A 19688-nucleotide genomic window follows, 5' to 3' on the forward strand; every position below is an offset into this window, starting at 1 on the left:
TCCTCTCTCTGTTAGCGCCTCTCTCGGTTAGCCTCTCTCTCTATATTAGCTCTTCTGTTAGCCTCTCTCTATATTAGCTCTTCTGTTAGCCTCTCTCTATATTAGCTCTTCTGTTAGCTCCTCTCTCTGTTAGCGCCTCTCTCGGTTAGCCTCTCTCTCTATATTAGCTCTTCTGTTAGCTCCTCTCTCGGTTAGCGCCTCTCTCGGTTAGCCTCTCTCTCTATATTAGCTCTTCTGTTAGCCTCTCTCTATATTAGCTCTTCTGTTAGCCTCTCTCTATATTAGCTCTTCTGTTAGCTGCTCTCTCTGTTAGCGCTTCTCTCGGTTAGCCTCTCTCTCTATATTAGCTCTTCTGTTAGCTGCTCTCTCTGTTAGCGCTTCTCTCGGTTAGCCTCTCTCTCTATATTAGCTCTTCTGTTAGCTCCTCTCTCTGTTAGCGCTTCTCTCGGTTAGCCTCTCTCTCTATATTAGCTCTTCTGTTAGCTCCTCTCTCTATTAGCGCTTCTCTCGGTTAGCCTCTCTCTCTATATTAGCTCTTCTGTTAGCCTCTCTCGGTTAGCTCTTCTGTTAGCCTCTCTGTGCTACAGCAAGGATTAAAAGTGAAACTCTTCTCCTCTGTTTTAGTTTCTGTGACTGCAGGTGTTAAACTCTGCAGATTCTCCAGGTGATTAAAGAGGAATATTTCTGAATAAAACATGTCTCCTCTCTGCCTCTGCGCTCCGTTAGCCCACAGCTTCGAGTGTTTTCTACCTGAGATCCTTCAGAGGGGTTCACAGCAAATCCCACCAACAGCAGCGTCCTGGGGAAGCGGAGCCGCTCATGAATATTCTGCGCGGGGCTTCCAACCAGTCCACTTTTTCTTATTTTCTAATTGACGGAAAGTTCAGACAATCATTTATTTATGGCGCTCGGCCCGGCAGAGGAACCCGGAGACCTTGTAAAGATCGCTGCAAACATCTTCTGCCGGGGATTTGTGCGCTCCGTCTCGGATAATCACAATGGAGCCTATTAGCGCTTGACATTTTTATCCGGCAGCAAAGACTTCACATCTCGGCCTCGGCGGGGGCTAACGGTAGCGGACAGCTCAGGGGGGCCGGGGCCTCCTCGCGGACCCACCTGCAATCCGATACCTGAGCCCGGCGCCCCGACGCATCGATTTCATGTCAGCAGGAGTTTCAGGCCGGGGCTGCAGAGGTGGGGGGGAGCGAAATCTTAATTAAGAGGGGGGGATTTACTGACCGAGAGCTGCTCGATCCATCACATGAAGAAGAAGAAGAGGGGGGGGGGTCTGCGGATCGGAGTGACAGGCCGAGCTGCAGCTGAACTCATTACAGAGAATTACTCCGCTCACAAAACACTCCTCCGTCTAATCGCACAATTTAGACCTGCAGGTGGTCCGGCCGCCGGCAGTCAGTCAGTCTCACACACACACACACACACACACACACACACACACACACACACACACACACACACACACACACACACACACACACACACACACACACACACACACACACTAATAACAAACACATGAGGCTCTAAACGGCACACAGGACTGAAACCATGCATCCCAGTGTAAATCAAGCTGCAGATGTTAGTGATGTTTCTTCAGGAGTTTCTTCTTCTCGATGGTGAGGTGAACGTCTCCTCAGTTCTTGCTCTCTCTGTCCGTTTGCAGCGGCAGAAACACAAAAGTATGCACATGAAATCCAAGTCTAAATCAGACTTCTTCACGATGTGTGTTCCAGCAGCTTAAAGGAACAAAGAAAAAGGAGTTACATATTTAAAAAAGGAATGCACACTTTAATATGAACACATGCAGCATGGCAAAGCTCTCACACTTTCTGTCTTCGTGTTGTTGTTTAGATTCTTTATGTATTTGTTTGTTTTGCTTTTGCAACACCGTGCAGGAGGCAATAGAGACGTTCTGCAAAAGGAAAAGGACATGCCGAGCTCCACCGAGAGGTAACTTTATAGACTCATCAAACTACAGAATATAGATATTAATTTAGAGGAATTGTTCGCTATGATAATTATTGTGATGTTAATGTCTCCTCTCACTTTTGTCGTTATTCTGCAGGGCTCTGCAGCTGCAGAAATGCAAAACAGATGCACAAAGGACCTGCCAGACATCATTCTGCCTCCGAAAGGAAGAGGTGTATTATTTAAATCACTTCCTATTTTATTTTAAATGTTAAATCAGAACATGATTTAATGTGATTCTGCATCATCGCCCCCCCCCCCACCCCTCCCCCTGCAGGAGTTAAACATGGTTAAATTATTTCCCGTCTGCAGGAACAATAGGATGGCCTGCGGCTGGTAAACTCTGGCCTCCGGTCCCTGCAGGCCACCGTACTCCGCTCAACCTTTAATAATGAAGCTTTAGCCTCAAATTACACCTGAACGCAGCGGAGGATCCAAGCCCGGCCCGAGAACCGATGCATATTCAACACCAGGGCCCCAATAAAAACAATAAATCATAAATTATACAAACATATTTCAGAGATACGACGGTCCTCGGAGGAACGAGAGAAACATTTAACTTCAGATGGTTATTGTTTTTATCTCCTGTGTTTATGACGGAAGAGCCCTGCAAATTAAAATGTTTTCTGGATGTTTTTACTGACATTTAGTTTTAAAATAATTAATATAATACGTGCTTACCATGTTTTTATGGGAGTTCAGAAACATTAAAACAGTTAAACTAGAATAACCAGCAGTTAGTAGGTGCTTCACAGGTTTATTTTGAAAAGGTTTAACAATATAAATGAAACTCTGAGACTTCATTGTTATTCTCAGCAGCATTTCTAAGCATTGTACAATCTGCCTGACCTGTACTTTCATTAAATCAGAACTAACAAGGCCTTCAATCCACCTGAGAAGCCAAACACGCGAAGTCTTTGCTGCTTGATTTGAAATTGCAAAAGACAAGGACTTAGTAGAAGTCAGTCACTCATCATGTTTGTTTTTTGGTGCACCTAAAAGACACTTGATAGTTAAATAAAGCTCGACTAACAAGGCCTTCAATCCACCAGAAAGTGTCCACTGGAAACCCGTTTTTGTTTCGGGGAAATTGCTAAAGAATCTTGAATCTCAGCGACCAGTAAACCCAGAAGCAGCTTCTTCAGAAACTGAGATTTATTTTCTGCAACGTCTCAAAAGTCCTGATCTTAATGTGCTTTTTGTTGCAGGTGCAGAAAAGCACAGAAGACGCAAAACCAAAAACTGCAAATAAATACAATGAAAATAAACCCCTGGATTTAAAATGTCCTGCAGAGGCGGACCGTCCTCTCAGTAAATCCCGAAGTGTGTGGACAGGTGAGTCGGTGTTTATCGGTGGACAGACGTCCCCGATGAAGCCTCTGAAACCCGACCCACCTGCTGCAGGGCCGGGGGGGGGGGGGGGGGGGGTTCAGCGGGAGGATTTATGAAGGGAAGCGGCTGCATGGAGCGCTCTCTGTTTTATTATATTCCGCGGTGCTGGGAACTGGACACAGGAAGCCGAGCGGGACATCTGGATGTGATTCAGAGACGGGAGTGAAATATGAAAAGTGAAGCGTGGCGACCTTCAGCAGCTGGAGGTCAACCTGCGAGAGACAAACACTGAGAGAGATTTAACCAAACTGAGAAGTCCAATAAATAAAAATCTCTACTTTGTCTCAGAGGGACATGTTGCACTTTCACTGCTCTGCATGCAGCTGAAGCTTTTTATGCAACAAAACACTAACCTCATCATATGCATGTGCAGCTCTTGTCTGCAGATATTGTTTCTGCAGAAAGACAGAACTTCAAACTGTGAATTAATCGTTAAGATCTGCAGATTTATCAACACTTCCTCTGCGTTGGTTTCATAACCTGCACACCACGACTCTGCTTCTCTTTAACTGTCAGACAACGTTTTTATTGACGATGCACTTCTGCTCAGACTAAAAACTCAGATAGAAAATATAAATTACTCAACATGCTTTAACAATTATTAACTCAAAATAAAATCACCTAAAATATGTTTGGAATATGCACAAACTGAAGTGATTGAAGTTGGTAAATCATTTTTATTAAACGTGTTTCACCTTTAGCTTTTTATTTATCGACTCAGTTTCTGAACAGGTGCTCCAGCGAGGACGACCTCTCATTCATTAACATAAAGGTAACATGTTTAGTCCGTTGTGGAGAGGCCAGGTGTCCACCCCCTCCAAGACCTGAAACACACACACACACACACACACACACACACACACACACACACACACACACACACACACACACACACACACACACACACCCATCTCTGGGCCGTCACATTGCACAGAAAACAAATTCAAAAAGAAAAATGACTTTATAAATTATGATAATCAATGCAAATAAAATAAAACATGTGAGGCGTTAGATTATGCATTAAGATGAAACTGGATTGATTAAAGTAGGTCAATTATTATGATTAAGTATTAATAAGTGTTACGCTTGACCTTAACCAGCTGCAAACACAGTGATACATGGTTGAAAGAGGGCATTCATTACAATACGTTTGTTTATCAAGCAGAGAAAATGTATATTTAATTTAATTTAATTTGAATTATATTTCTATTTTATTCTATTTTCAAGACAAGTTGTAATTATTTTACATTGACCGTCAAAATGCTTTTACTTCCGGAACATGGTGACATCAATACGGAACACTCGCGCTCCAACACATCGTACGTGATAGACTGAGGGGGCGGGATATCTTCCCCCCCCCCCCCCCCCCCCCCCCAGCCCCAGGACCTGTGTAATGACATTACAGTAACATCTCATCTGTTTACTCTGCGTCTGTGTTCTGATCGTGTCTGCAGCGGAGCGGCTGTCAGAGGACGCAGACGCTCCGATATTAGAAATGTTTTCTCTTATGAGGGAAGCGTGTTCGGGGCCTTCGGGGGAAACGCAGATTTATCAGAAAACAGAAACTTCTGAGAAACAAAGTGTGGGGGGGGGGGGGGTGTCTTTGGGGAGTCGGGCCCTCGGGGGGGTCTGTCTCTCCTGTAGAGTGTCAGAGTCGTGATGTTATTGTGTTCCTCATCTCTTCATCGCCTCCCGGTACGTGTTCCTGCTCCCCGGTGACGCCGGATATTAAAGCCTCGAACGCGGTGATGTTAACCTCCATCACCCCCCCCCCCCCCATCTTCCTCCTCCTCCTCTTCCTCTGCACCACTAATTATCCTCCACACAGCAAATTAAACAGGTTGATCTCCGCTACACGCTGGATGGGTTTTTAATGACTGATGATGATGATGAGTTGAAACACAAAGAGCAGGCTTCACTTACAGGAACACGTTACATGAGAGACTTCCACACCTCTGGATCATATCAGAGGAGAACGGCCGCTCCTTCTGCAGAGATGTAAGGGTATCCTCAACACCGAGCGTCGTGCAGACACACCTGAGCATGGTGCAGGCACACCTGAGACTCAAAGACATGTTTGCCACAAATTACATCCGAGCTGTGAAAGCTGGACGAGTTTTGAGCAGGTTAGGAAACATTGCGTGAGTTTTGCTCGTGTTTTTATGAGGTGGCCCAACCTGCAGTTCTTCTGGTGGCCTGCAGGGGGAGGCAGCAGAACGAAGCACTCTCCATAGACACCCCCCACCCCCATTTTAAACTGGCCAACTTTACAGAAGAAATAAACATGTTTCTATCGTGGTTTTTCACAACGCATTTCTTTGAGTTAAATTAAGACTTAAATGTGTGCATAAGTTAGGGCGTGGCCACTCTGTGTGACAGGTCGGTGCTTCACTGGTTGCTCACAACTGGCTGTCGGCAATGCTATGAGCTCCGTTTGCTTGCTAGCTCCGTTATCTCCATTAGCTCCTTAAGCTATGTTAACTCCTTAAGCTCCGTTTGCTCTGTTAGCTCCTTAAGCTCCATTAGCTCTGTTAGCTCCTTTAGCTCTGTTAGCTCCTTTAGCTCTGTTAGCTGCTTTAGCCCTGTTAGCTCCTTTAGCTCTATTAGCTCCATTAACTCATTAAGTTCCATTTGCTCTGTTAGCTCCCTTAGCTCTGTTAGCTCCTTAAGCTTTGTTCCCTCCGTTAGCTCCATTAACTCCTTAAGCTCCGTTAGCGCCTTAAACTCTGTTAGCTCCGTTAGCTCTGCTAGCTCTGTTAGCTCCATGCTACAGGCTGCTCTGCCTGCTCATCTACCCGGAGGACAGAGCTGCTGTGTTTGTGTTGGTGACTCCTGGAGGATATTTCAGGCAGGATCGGACTCATCTTACGGCTCTCTGTGTTCAAACAGTCTGTGCATGAAGGCTGTGTCTCAGTATCTCTAGAACGAACATCCCGAACACTACGTCCATTTATCAGTGTGTGTGTATCATGATATGTAACTATCGGTGCTATGGTTGTATTTTAATTAAAGATTATCCTGAGTGTTTCCTTCAGAGTCCCGGACACATCAGCTCTGATTGTTCTCCTGCAGGACGGCAAACTGTATGTTTAGAAAGGACTTGTCGGGGCCCCTTAAAATCACGAACATGCCCCCCTCAGGATCTTTACTGACCCCCCGGGTTGGTGGGGCCCCTCCTTTAGAGGCTCCGGGTCCCTGAGGAAGTGTTTGGGTTGTTTTAGTGGAACCCGGAGCTGAGCGAGGAGTTCAGGAGCAGATCTCTCTGCAGGACGTCTGAACGTTGCATCTCTGCAGAGACCGAGGGAAGACAGCAGGATCTCGAACCTTTATATCTTCACTTAGCTTTTTAAATGCTAGTTTTTTAACCATGGATGAGGACTTATTTATATCTTCAATTTGTGCTAAAGTCTTTCTGGAGGTTTGTATTAAATGAAGAAGAAGAGAATCTGGTGTGTGTTCCTGTAGACGGAGGGAGGTTTGATCCCAGAGGAACATGAGGGGGGGTTCACCACAAAAACCATTACATGCTGGGGTCACATGACCCAACACGGGGTATAAGAGGGGGGGAATTGAACCTTTAACCCGGATTATTGCAGAGAAGGTTTGCATAGAATGAATGAATCAGTGCATGCATTAACAAATAGAAGCAATTAAAATATAAAATAAGAGAAAATATTCAAAAATGTTGATTTTGTTTTCAGATACATTTTATAAATGAACTTTTGGTCGGATAAATATAATCCAAAGTTATACAAATAATAGATTTTATCTTAGACCAACATATTTTGGATCTCCACTGGAGGTTAGAAAAAAGGGCGACGACTGATTAAAAAACAGAGTGTGTGTGCGTGTGTGTGTGTGTGTGTGTGTGTCAGGGGACGTGGCCTTACATTAACCTCGCTGTGGAGCTTCAGAGGAAGAGGAGTGCTGCAGCCATGGAGAGAGAAACAGAATAAAACCCTTCTCACAAAAAGAGAAACTGCATGTGTGAATAAAGGTCAGCTGTCAACACACACACACACACACGCACACACACACACACACACACACACACACACACACACACACACACACGTGCTGGTCCGGCGGGATGTGAGCGTGTGCAGATGGATCAGATGCAGCGCTGCAGAGCGACCTGCTGACAGGAGAGTTTACCTTCACACAAGAGGCAAGAAACATCAGAAAGACCAAAAACTGTTGGAAGAAAATGAACAAAATATATGTTTTTAAAAATAATTAAACATGTTTTAACGTCTTGGTTTCGTTTGGGACGGAGTGTTTCAGGATTCAGGATCATTTACAGTCATTCTGCAGCCCAGGGTTACACCGCATAAAACACAAGGTATGGAGGCAGAGAAAGGGATGCATTCAGGAGAGTCTGCTTTAGTGTGTGTGTGCGTGTGTGTGTGTGTGTGTGTGTGTGTGTGTGTGTGTGTGTGTGTGTGTGTGTGTGTGTGTGTGTGTGTGTGTGTGTGTGTGTGTGTATGTGTGTGAGGCAGTAATCATGTCTAAGTGGTTAACATGCCCACAGATCATTATTACACGCTGTTATGGACGCACAGTGAGGCGGCGAACACAATTACCCCGACACATGATGACGAGAACCATCAGAACCTCTGAGGCTCTGATAAACGCTCCATCAGCTGATCGTCTCTCTGAGATCCGGACTCACCAACACGCTTAATAACGGCTTTCTGACCTTGTGGTTTTGATCGTTTCCAGATTTTCAGCAGGAATCAGGACCCTGAAGGCACCATCTCTCTGGTCCAATGGGATGAGATTTTGGATTACTGCATAAAATAATCTCAGCTAACCCTATGACTGCCATGCGTATTTAATATAATGTTTATTAAAACAAGTAGCTGGTTAAACGTTAAACTCGTTACAGAATATCCAGCATGTTAATTATCTACATTTTAAATAAATAAATCAAAACCTCCAGAGAGTTTTCTGACCCCAGGTGCAAAACCAGATTAAAAAACTCCTCATCACAGGTAAAACTAGTCAAACATATTTGAATTTGGCCCTTTTGGGCTTCCGTACTTTAATTCCAATGGTATTTCATTGTTCTTCTTCAACTGAAACTTAAAGAACCTCATTGTAAATCAAACATGAGAGCATATTATGGGATGGATTTCTTATAAATGACAGTACTTCCCCTCGGTGAGTAACTCAGTTATTGATGGACGGTGTTTGTCCGCAGCTCATTAGTATGCGAGGCCGAGTGCTCTGATTGGACATCTGTCAATACAGGAATTAACGTGTTGGACAGCCCACCCCCCCACACTCTGAGAGATTGACAGCTGGATTACAGACTCTATATTCCCCCGATAACACCCCGCCCCCCCCCCGGGTCTGAGTGATTGACAGGTGGGACTAGAAAAATATCCTGATGCTGAAGAAGGTTTTTATTTTCCTCCCGTAAGACTGAAACACGCTCAGTTCAGCCGAGAGATCAGCAGAAAAACACTTCATTAAATCTCTGTTTATAGACATTCACAGGCAGCGCGGTAAAACCACACGTAGAAATACAAACCAGCTACCAATCCACATTGAGACGGATAAAGATAAGAAACAGCAGCAAAAAGGAGGAGAGGAGCGAAAACGACTTTCAAAGACCAACAGTAGGAGTAGGACTACAATGGGAGGGTAGGTCTCGGACAAACCCTACGTTATAGATGGAGAAAGAAGTACAATATTGGAGAAATTGTCCGGATTTTGAGGAAACATTAAACTTTTGGAGAAAAACAGGTTTTTCTGATTTTCAGTGAGCATTGTAAACAGAGCGTTTATCAGAGGTGATTCTCAGCTGCTGTGAGAGGATGGGTTCACAGCATCCTCTGTCAGTGACTGCAGGAGGACATGAGACAGTAAATCTGAGGACATGTTTAATGACTCTGATGGGTCCTGTGGTGTAGACTGCTATACTCACCCTACCTGACATAGATTACTTTTCATCATAGCTACCCATCGAACACGCTATCTAGCAAATGTTAGCTGTCTAGCTAGCTATCGCCAACTTGGTGCATCTCTAATTTAAATACGAGTTTTTATTTAACCCCCTATGGTGAGCCTGTGAGAGTCATTATGGAAGCACTTTTTTTAAGCAGACCAGGAACAGGCTGTTTTAAAGAACATACACGTGTCTCATTTAGACAGATTGAGAGATGTCTGGTCTCCTAAACGCACAGGAAGTGATGAAATGATTGATTATGAGCTGCTTTATTATCTGCCACTCGAGCATCACAGGGTTAAATATTAACGTGTGGACGAGTGAAGAAGAAAATCCTCTGAAACTCAATAAACTCACCAATAAAAGAGGAAAGAAAGAGGGCAACCGTGTTCTCCTTTAAAATATTTACACTGATGATTGAGTGCTCACACACACACACACACACACACACACACACACACACGGTTAAAATTCATCAGCAGTCCATCAGATCCTGGTCATTAGCTGCCCAACATGTGCATCTCAATATGTGGGCCAACATGTATTCAGATTTCTTTGACGGCTGAGCGTGTGAATTATTCATGTTTTGTTGGAGGCACATCATTTATTTATTAATCATCTTAAATCTGGCCTCAGATCAGATTATTCAGATCACTTTCCTTTCTGTCAGCTGCTCATTATTTCATTGATTCTGCAAACGCTGTTTCCCTAAAATATCGGCCACACATTTAACGCCGTGAATTATAGATGTGTGAGGAGCCAGGAACAAAGGTCCTCAGTGCTACAAAATAAAAGAGCGAACTTCCTGCCCCTTTCACAATAAAACAGTCAGAGTTCAGGGTTTCTAACAGGTGAGGAAAATGTATCTGGACAGATTTTTGGTGGAAGAATAAGGTGAAGTCAAGGGGCTAGTTAATTGGGAGAATAAGGGGGAGTAAAGGGGAGGAAGTGTAGAGTAAGAGGAGGTAAATGGGAGAGTATAGGGAAAGTATGGAGCAGAATAAGGGGAAGTAAATGGGATAATGTTGGTGAGTAAAGGGGTGAACATTTTTTAAGTAGAAGGGCAGAACAGGGGGAAGAATACAGTGATATAAAGGAGAGAATAAGGGGGAGTAAAGTGGGAGACTAAGGGGGAGTAAAGGGGCAGTGTATGGGATTAGGAGGAAATCATTGGGAGAATAAGGTAAAGTCTTGAGGCAGAATAAGGGGAATTAAAGAGGAATTAAAGGGGGAGTAAACAAATATACATAGGGGGGTATACATGAGATTAAAGGGGGAGTAAATAAAGACAATCATTGGCTGTAAATTGCAGAGTAAGAGGGAGTGAAGGGGAGAAAATATGGGAATTAAAAGGGAGGATGAGTGGAAGTAAAGGGAGGAAACTGGTAAATAAGTTGCAGGATAAGAATGAGCCATGGCTCCACAATAAAAGTACACTTCCTGTTTGGTTCCCTTTCACAGTAAAAGCCTCCTCAGATAATCGGAGTGGACGCAGCGGAGGAACAGATGACCTCCGAGCAAGGAAGTGAAAGTATTGCATCACAACAAACCGAAGCTGCCTTCAGCACAATCTGCATAATTCATCAGGAAATAAAGAGTGTGTGTGTGTGTGTGTGTGTGTGTGTGTGTGTGTGTGTGTGTGTGTGTGTGTGTGTGTCCGGTAATGAGGCTGAATGGATGTTAATGGTGTGCAGAATAAACAGCATTAGCAGAGAGCAGATCTCCACAGAGGAGCTGCTGTTATTAAAACTGAGCGCTGTGATTTCAGGATCGTTACACCATGAGAGCGTGTTTATCCAGAGCTCAGTTAATGTTCAAACTGCTCGGGATAACTTCATAATAACCCAGAACTGTCCGTACATACTGCAAACAAAAGTAAACAACTTCACATATTTATTGTTTCTGGAGAAAGTTTGTTAGTCAGATATAAGATATACTTTATGAATCCCTAATAGGAAAGGTTTTCGGTGCAGCAGCATGTAAAACACAGTACTGCACATTATTAGAAATCAATAGAGTAGAAAACAAACAAGAAAGAAACCTCTCAAAATAGAAGATAAAGCAGAACAAATGAATTACCAAACTGACCAGTGAAACGCTGTTGAAGGCTGAATTACGGCTGAAACTATTCAAAGTGAGACATGAGGTACATGCTGCAGGGTCTGAACTCTGGAAACCTGACTTCATTCAGCAAGAATCAGCTTTAACTGCTGTTTGGTTTTCTGGTGGGAAGATGAATTTTTAGCCCAAAGGTTTTATTATAATTTCCATTTTTTAAAAAAGTGATGAAAGACGTCTTTACTTTGAACAGCCACTACTGTTCACACCACATCACGAGTCAATACTGGAAACTGAACTATTTATCAAAAACATCAAACTGTAAGAACATTTGTTTTGGTGCGGATCCATTCTTTGATCCATCCTTCAGACCAGACATCATAACCTAACGGACAGATAACACTAGTTCCTATCCCCTGCTGATGAGAGATCATTACGGGTGGTTGAAGACGAAGAGGACGAGACCGATCAAACTAAAAAACAATAAACCAGACGGAAAACTGATCCTGAGTGAAGTATGGGAAGAAATGTGCCTTAAAACATGACGATAGACCTGTATTTAGTATGTAGTTTGAAGACTGCTTCAATGCTTCAATATAATCTATAAAATGTGTACTTTTCACAAATTACATTCATTGTTGTGTTTAATAAACAGAACCAACACGACACCAAGCACGTCGTTAACGTGGAGGAAGGAAATAAAGGAGAATTAGAGTTCATTTTGAATAATATGTAGTGTTGATATTTTACATATGTCATGTGACCGAGTGAGTTAGCGCAGTAAACCCCGTGTTTCTCATCTGCTGCTCTGATTCTGAGCCGTTCTGGTCTGGCTTCTTTTCAGCGAATTAAGAAGACTAAATATGAGGCTAAACAATTTGCAGAGACGGATGTTTTATCGGGCGCCGCTCCTGGCAGGAGGCGGCCTCACAGCGTCCTCCGCCACGTTAACTTCACATGACCTCAATTTCCTGCCTCTCTCCCAAGGTTTGATGATTTATCAGCTGATTAGTCAGCTGTGATCTCCTGGCCGCCGCTAACGGCCGCTGCTAACGACCGGCCCGGAGAAAATGGGTTAATTGGGCGATGGAGACGCCGGGACCAGTCCAGCAGAGAGCAGCTTGGTCCTGTTCCTGTGTTTTTATCTTATGGACCGACGTTCAGATGAATGCATGTTTTGGTAGCTTTTACCAGTTAGGGGTGGATTACTTTAGGGTCTTATTGCAAATGTTCCTGTCGAATACATATCGTTTCATTTAGCGGACACTCCTCCAGAGCGTCAATGAATGCAATTAACCGAGCAGGTGTAAACCCAGAACTGCAGGACAGGTTTATTAGTGATGACTACATTTATGCTAGTTATTTACTGTCCCTCAGTCCACCTTCCGAGCAGCAAACAGAAAAGCTTCTTCAATGCTTTCTTTGTTTTTGCTTTTTAGGCCCAATTCCAAACGGACCCCTCTGCACTTCCCTCTCTCTATGTTTCTTGTAATGATGATTTAACACGGATATAATGTCCAATAAAAACTCTGAGCCCATCGCTACGGAGTGTTGTTCCCGGGTATTGAACCTCAGGCCCTCGCATGTGAAACCAATGCATGTGTGATGTTCTGTACCTGTACGCAACCCATGAGCACCAAGGCGCCGTGCATCTCTTACACAATGCTCTCACTTGGTGGATTTTCATTCTGTGGGTACAACAACACTCATAACAGATATACTTTCAATTCCTCTGATAAGTTTCACCATGTGTCTTAAGCTCCTATAATATGCTCCTTCTCTTCCTGTGACAAGTCCTGCGTTAATTCTTCTAAATTAAGGTCAAAACCTTCGTGTTCTTGCTGACCCTGAGATCCTATGTGCTATACAAATGAACCTTGAGCTAACCCTGGAACCCAAATGTTCACAGTGCAACAGAAACAGTGCCAGGACTCTTTAATCACCACACGCTAACTACATGTTCTAGAAGCTTAAAGCACCGGGAACTCCCAGTCAGCCTCCCATCCAGGTATTGACCCGGCCCGACCCTGCTTAGCTTCCAAAACGAGCTAAAGTTAGCTGTTCTTTACAAGCTGGCTGACGTCTGTCTAACAAACTACCCTTCATTAAAAAGCTTCTGGACAGTTTCCTTTTCCTGTCAGACTGTAGACGTTACAGACTCTTGCCCAAGGACTCTTTGCCATGGTGGCTGCAGGGGGTGGGATCGGACCAGTGACCACACCATCAGGTCAGGGTGAATGCTAGGATTGTTTCTTGCCGGTCAAGTGTCCGGAGATAACGCATTTTACCGGAACCATTCGAAACTTACCGGTCATGTTTCAATGACAGAGGTTACAAAAGCAACTATAATGTTAACACGTTTTATTCCCCGCCCCGGAGGCTAGCGCCTGATTCAGCTCTGGTTCTTTGCCGGTAAAATATGCCGCTGCTGTTGTTGTTGTTGTTGTTGTTGTTGTTGTTGTTGTTTATGCCACAATAAGTTAGCAACAAGTAGTAATGGTGGTCAGATTAGCTTTGGCTGCTATGCTAACATCACCCGTCTTATACCATGGTATGCATCAGCTAAGCGTGTGTCAGACAGTGAATACTTTCCCGCCGCCGCCGTGAGCTAACGGCAGACTAAACGGCGGTGGGTGGGCAGCGCTGCGGCGGGCGGTACATGCCACGGTGCTCTGGAGAGAGGGATCAGGTTTGAGAAGTTCTGTAATTCACTCTGCCTTCGTAGGACAAAAGCAACACCATCATCGACCCGACCCGGCGTTAGGGAGAACATCAGCAAAGTAATCGGGGATGTCATGACGCAGCGCCAGTACTGTAGCTGTCAAAACACTAATGCCTGGGAGAGCCTGCGTTACCTCAGTATGAGCATTATTACCGGACATGTTACCGGCAGGTTCTGAATTTACCGGTTTATTACACCAGCTAAAAACCGGTAATTACCGGCTAACGGAAACCCTGCGTCAGGTGTGTACAGCATGGAGCAGAAGTCTACGAAACAGGTTTAGAACGACTAAATCATTTTGATGCTATGGACTCTTTGCAGGCGTTGGGATTGAACCGCTGACCCTCTCACTGGTGCAGAAGTGCATTCACACCCCCAGCCATCAGGTGTGTTCAGCATGGTAAGACACTGATCACGGGTGTTACAAACCCCACCATTACTGTTGAAACCATCCCCAGTTTTCCACCATTTTTAGTTCCCAGTTCAGCTCCAGTAAGGGGTCACTGTATGAGAAAAGCCAACAGCAGATTGTTCGGTGAGGTGTGAGCCCCCGTGTTGAATATCTAATGAAGTACATCTGGGAGGCTTGATGAGTAAAGGGAGGACTGCCAATAGGAGGGTCAGAGAGATACCAGAATGGAAGTGTGTGTGTGTTTGTGTGTGTGTGTGTGTGTGTGATTGAATATCCACATGTCGCACTGAGTCCATCTTCAGTCCAACATTTCATTCAGTATCTAAACTGCAGCAGGAGTTTCTGACCTGAGGGTTCAGGACCACTGCCTCTAACATCTGCACAAACTCAGGCTTTACTTCAGTCTCTGTGGACACACACACACACACACACACACACACACACACACACAGTATAAGTACTGTGTAATCACCTGGTTGTGATTGGTCAACCATCGTAGAGATGTCCCGCCCCTTTGGCCTTTGAGGTACGATGTGTTGGAGCGCTAGCCAATAGGAGCGTGAGTGTTCCATAGTGATGTCACTATCTTCTGGAGGTTAACAAAGTAGTCCAATGGAGGTGTTTCAGGCAGGGGTTTTAGCCTCTGCAGACCGTTCACATGCAGTAACAGCCATAACAGGAGAGGGAAATCCACAAAAAGCCATTAAAGTGGGAAGATGTGTTCTGACTTCACTCGTCTTCAAAAGCCAACCCTTAAACACGCATCTCCAGTTCAGGTCTGTATTCATATTCCATCTGTGTATCTGTTGGTGTGTACTCAGTGCCGCTGCTCCGAGGCGTGAGGTGTTAAAAGGTGTTTTTCATGCTTGGGAATGTGAGGGGATTTCCTCACGATTCCTCCTCGTCTCTCTTCTTGGAATCTCGTTTTTCTCGTGTTTTTTCAGTCGGTTTTCCCTGGAATACAGAACGCAGTGCGGGCGCAGAGCGGATGTTCTGCTGGCGGCCCGGTCCGTGTGCCGGGTTCACCGGGTGTTTAGTGGCGGCGCAGGACTGCCAAGTATGATGTTACAGCCTTCCCATGTTAATGTTCATTCAGGAAGGACCTTTACTGCCGTGGGGGGGCGGGGGCCGACCAGCTGTGCAAACACTGGTAAAGACGCTTTAGTGCTCATTTCACGAATACTTTGCGTTCACTTATTGAGGGGGGGGGGGGGGGGAGTTAATGGACTCTGCGCTGGGCTTTCCTTATTGTTCTTCCATGAGACTTCTCCATGTGTGCCAGCGAGCGTCAGTCCAAGAACCCCCCCTCACCCCCTACCTTAAAAATTGTGAAACCGGATCCCGAATTTCCACATTGGCCTTCCCCCCCACTCCTGTTCTGGGACTAGCTGGGCTCGGTGCTGCCATGTTGAATCACGCTGTAAACTTTTACCTCGGAGGCGGAGGGGGGGTGAAGGACAGCAGGACCCCCCCCTCAGGGACATCTCTGAGGCTCATTATGGACATGATGTTACACCACTGGCATGTAAAATACTGGACTCCCATTGGCCGGCAGATGTGTGTTAATATGAGGTCGTCCTCCCCAGAAACACCTCGCTGCGATTCAGAGCTGAGCGTCACGCCTCGTATTTATAACCTCTGGAGGTCGTGTTGCCGGGACGGAGGTCCAGAGGAAGTCACGTGACGCAGTGTAAAGGAGCAGGGAAGGAGGCAGGGGGGACGGACGGGTCCAACTCACCAAGGACTGTCCCCTATCTGTTTCCAGGGTGAAACCAACTCACTATTACTATTACAACTCACTATTACTCACATTTTGTGTTTTCCTCAACCTAACCAGGAAGCTTCTTCAACTAGATTGCTCTGTTCACCACATTCCCAGTATAGAGGCATTTAACCCTTCACATCAAATGTAGTATAACCAGAACGTCAGGGAGAAACCGCCTCCCTACCGGAGCTGCTGTGCTGCCTCGGCTGAACAAAGTGCAGTAGTGTTGTTGCCGTTTCTCTTTCTAAACCATGTGTTCAAAATCCTAACGGCTCTGCTCCTGGTGGGGGGGTGGGGGGTTTACAGGTTCAGAACAATTACTCATGCAGACACCTAGAACATGGTCCAGGTCAAAGGTTAACCACCGTCACACTACAGGCTGGAGCCTGGACTGCTGCTCAAGTTACACTTACCCTCAACCCTTAACCCCTGGAGCCCCCTCACAAACCCCTGCACTCACCTAAAGACCCCTGAAACACCCCAAAACTAACCTGGAAACCCCCTAAAATCCCTGGAAGCTCTTGAGGAACCTGGAATCCTCCTCAAAGACGACCTAGAACTTCTTTAAAAACAAACACGGCGTGATTCTAACGAGCTTGAATCCTTTAAAAGTCACACAAGCAAATCAAAGAGGCAGAACCTCAAGTGTCTTCAAGCTTAAAGGTATTACTGTCAAAGTTCTCTGGTAGCTTTCACAAGAGGAATACAACTTGTTCAGAACATCCCCCACAATACATAGCATACACAGCACCTAAAAACATACGAAATGCACCTTAAAGACCTCCTGGAAACGGACTGAGAGCCACTGGAAAGTCTGTTTAAGTACCCTGGAGGAAATTCAGGGCAGGAATTGTACTCGTAACAGAGTATTATTGTACTGGGTATTATTCCTGAAGCTCTCTCTGCACCACGCCTTCAGATGTTCTTGGAAGGCTTCGACTCTAAAGATCAACCGGAGGTCAGGGTGAATCAGAAAACAGGGAGAAACAAAGAGCCTTTAAAACGCTGCTCTCACACACACACACACACACACACACACACACACACACACACACACACACTCTTGGAGGAGCTGGTTTGTGGGCGAGAGCGGAAACAGGCCATCAGTTTAAGTGTGTGTAAGAGACCACATGTTGAGAGTCAGCGACGTGGGTGAGATCTGACTGCTTCTCTCCTTCAGAGCGAGCTGCTAACGCTCTCATTCTGCGGGGGGTGTTATAATGCTCGTACAGGTAGGGGTCATCAGTTAGTGTGTTATAATCTACACTGACACCCTGAAGCTGTCAGGTGAATATATACCTCTGAGATGTTGAGGAATAGATGTATGAAGCGGCATTAGTGGTAAACACACATTGAGTTGAGTGTAATGTAACTCAAAAGTGAAATTTAGACAATAAATCTCCGTCTCAAAACACGAGTCAAAAAAACGAGCGCCTCTCTAACCTGGCCAAGTTGTGCTGCTGCCTAAACGGATTTTTTGCTGCTTACTTTTTATTCCCACGCTCCCAACGTTATCCAGGTTGGAACCAAGTCCGTTGCAATGCCAGGGTGGGCTTTTCCCCCGTTACCCTAACCCTAATTCAAGTTCCCCTTAATTTAGGGAAATGCACAGCTACAATGTGGTGATCGGGTGGGTTCACCGAATTCTGAGATTTTGAGAAAAAAGTTTTTTTAAATTCTGTCATTTTGAGGGAAAAGGTCAAGATTTTGGAGAAATTCCCCGGAAAAGTTTCATTCTGACTTTCAGAAAAACAAACGATTTTTGAGACCAAGTTAGAATGTTGAGATTTTCTGAAAATAGGAATTTATTCTCAGCTACTCTGAACTGTTAGACCGAAAGAAGGGAGGCATTGGAGATTTAACAAAAAGTCTAAAGATCTATCTGGAGAAAGAAATTTGAATTTCAAGAAAAAACCCAACTTTCAGAAAGAGTCCGAGCTGATGAAAAATCCTTTCCTTTTGAGACAAAAAGTGAAGACATTTTAGATTTGAAAGAAACGTCAGAATCTGAAGGATTTCTGAAAAAAGTCACAATTTTGAACAAAAGTGAGAAATTCCTGGAAAGTCAGAATTCTGTGTTTTTCAGAAAAACAAACGATTGTTTTTTGAGAGTTCTAACCCTGACCCTACCTATCGAAACAACAAGCTACTAAACCAGCTGGTTATCCAGCACAGCTTCACCATCCAGGTAACTAGCCGCTATCGCCCAGATTGGTGCCTCTCGTAATCTAAATGATAGTGCTAGGCAGCTTCCCACGGCTCCAAACGTCAGAATACATCCCAAATATAGTGTGTGTGATTTAAAGCTACCAACATATTGGGATCTACACGGTGAAAATATTCAAACCCATTAATTAAGAGCAGCTTTATAAGTAAAGGTTGATAGAGCTGGCGATGCTCAGTGATCCTCAGTTTGGCTCTGCAGCAGCAGTAGGAGCACTAGATGAGGGAATGTGGAAGCTGTGTAGCTCAGGTGGAGAATCAGGTGAGTATTAGAGGCTAGGAGCTAAAGCCACTGAAGGGAAACGGGAACTTCCTGAGGACCTTTTTAAAGACAGAGTTTGTATGGAAGTCAGCGACGTGGGTGAGATCTGTTTAGCATTAAAACTCCGGCCTCCTCCCGGTGCTTCTCCTCTCTGACGAGCACCTGACAGCACCTTGTTATTGCAAAAATAAAAAGTGCAACCAATTAGAGCTGCAGCACAAGTCCTGATGCTAAGCCGGCTGAATCCGCGCTCCGCAGAGAGGATCAGCCCAGATGAGCTGCGGATCTCCCAGACATTAATACCTCGCCGAACATCTCGCCGTTAAACCTCCTCCTGCAGCGTCCTTCACTTCCAGTCCGCCGGGAGCAGCGAGCGGCCAGGAATCAGGACTCGCAGAGTAAGTGAGGAGGATGGATGTGTCGACGGGAAGCCATCTGGAAACCATTACCCAGTTCTTCTTCTCCGGCTGCGAGAGGTGCGGCAGGACAAGCAGCATCCACGGGGCTTCTCCTCCTGCAGCCTGGAGAGCGCTTTCAGATATTTAATCACCAAACACTACAGGGCCGGGGTGAGACGGACACGCTGCACTCGGTGTGAAGTATGGAGTGTTTAATACAGTAGGCCTCCACAAACTAATACTCACTACTCAGACATGATTGCACCATTCATTCAGCTGCTAACCCTGCACCAATAACACACAACGACTGTTATAGCGTCTCTATCCTGCTGCCATATTTGCATGCGTTTAAATGAGTCAATGTGCTAAACTGACGCCTTCCTGTGCTTCTCTGCAACACAAACTGCTAACTGAAGCCCTGACAGACAGATATTAAAGCCCATGTACAGTTTCTCTGCAACACAAACAGCTCTGAACATCGTCTTCTTTTTCTCTATTGCATCAACATTTGTGCACC

Source organism: Eleginops maclovinus, chromosome 23 (genome assembly GCF_036324505.1).
Source record: "Eleginops maclovinus isolate JMC-PN-2008 ecotype Puerto Natales chromosome 23, JC_Emac_rtc_rv5, whole genome shotgun sequence".
NCBI classification, from domain to species: Eukaryota; Metazoa; Chordata; class Actinopteri; order Perciformes; family Eleginopidae; genus Eleginops; species Eleginops maclovinus.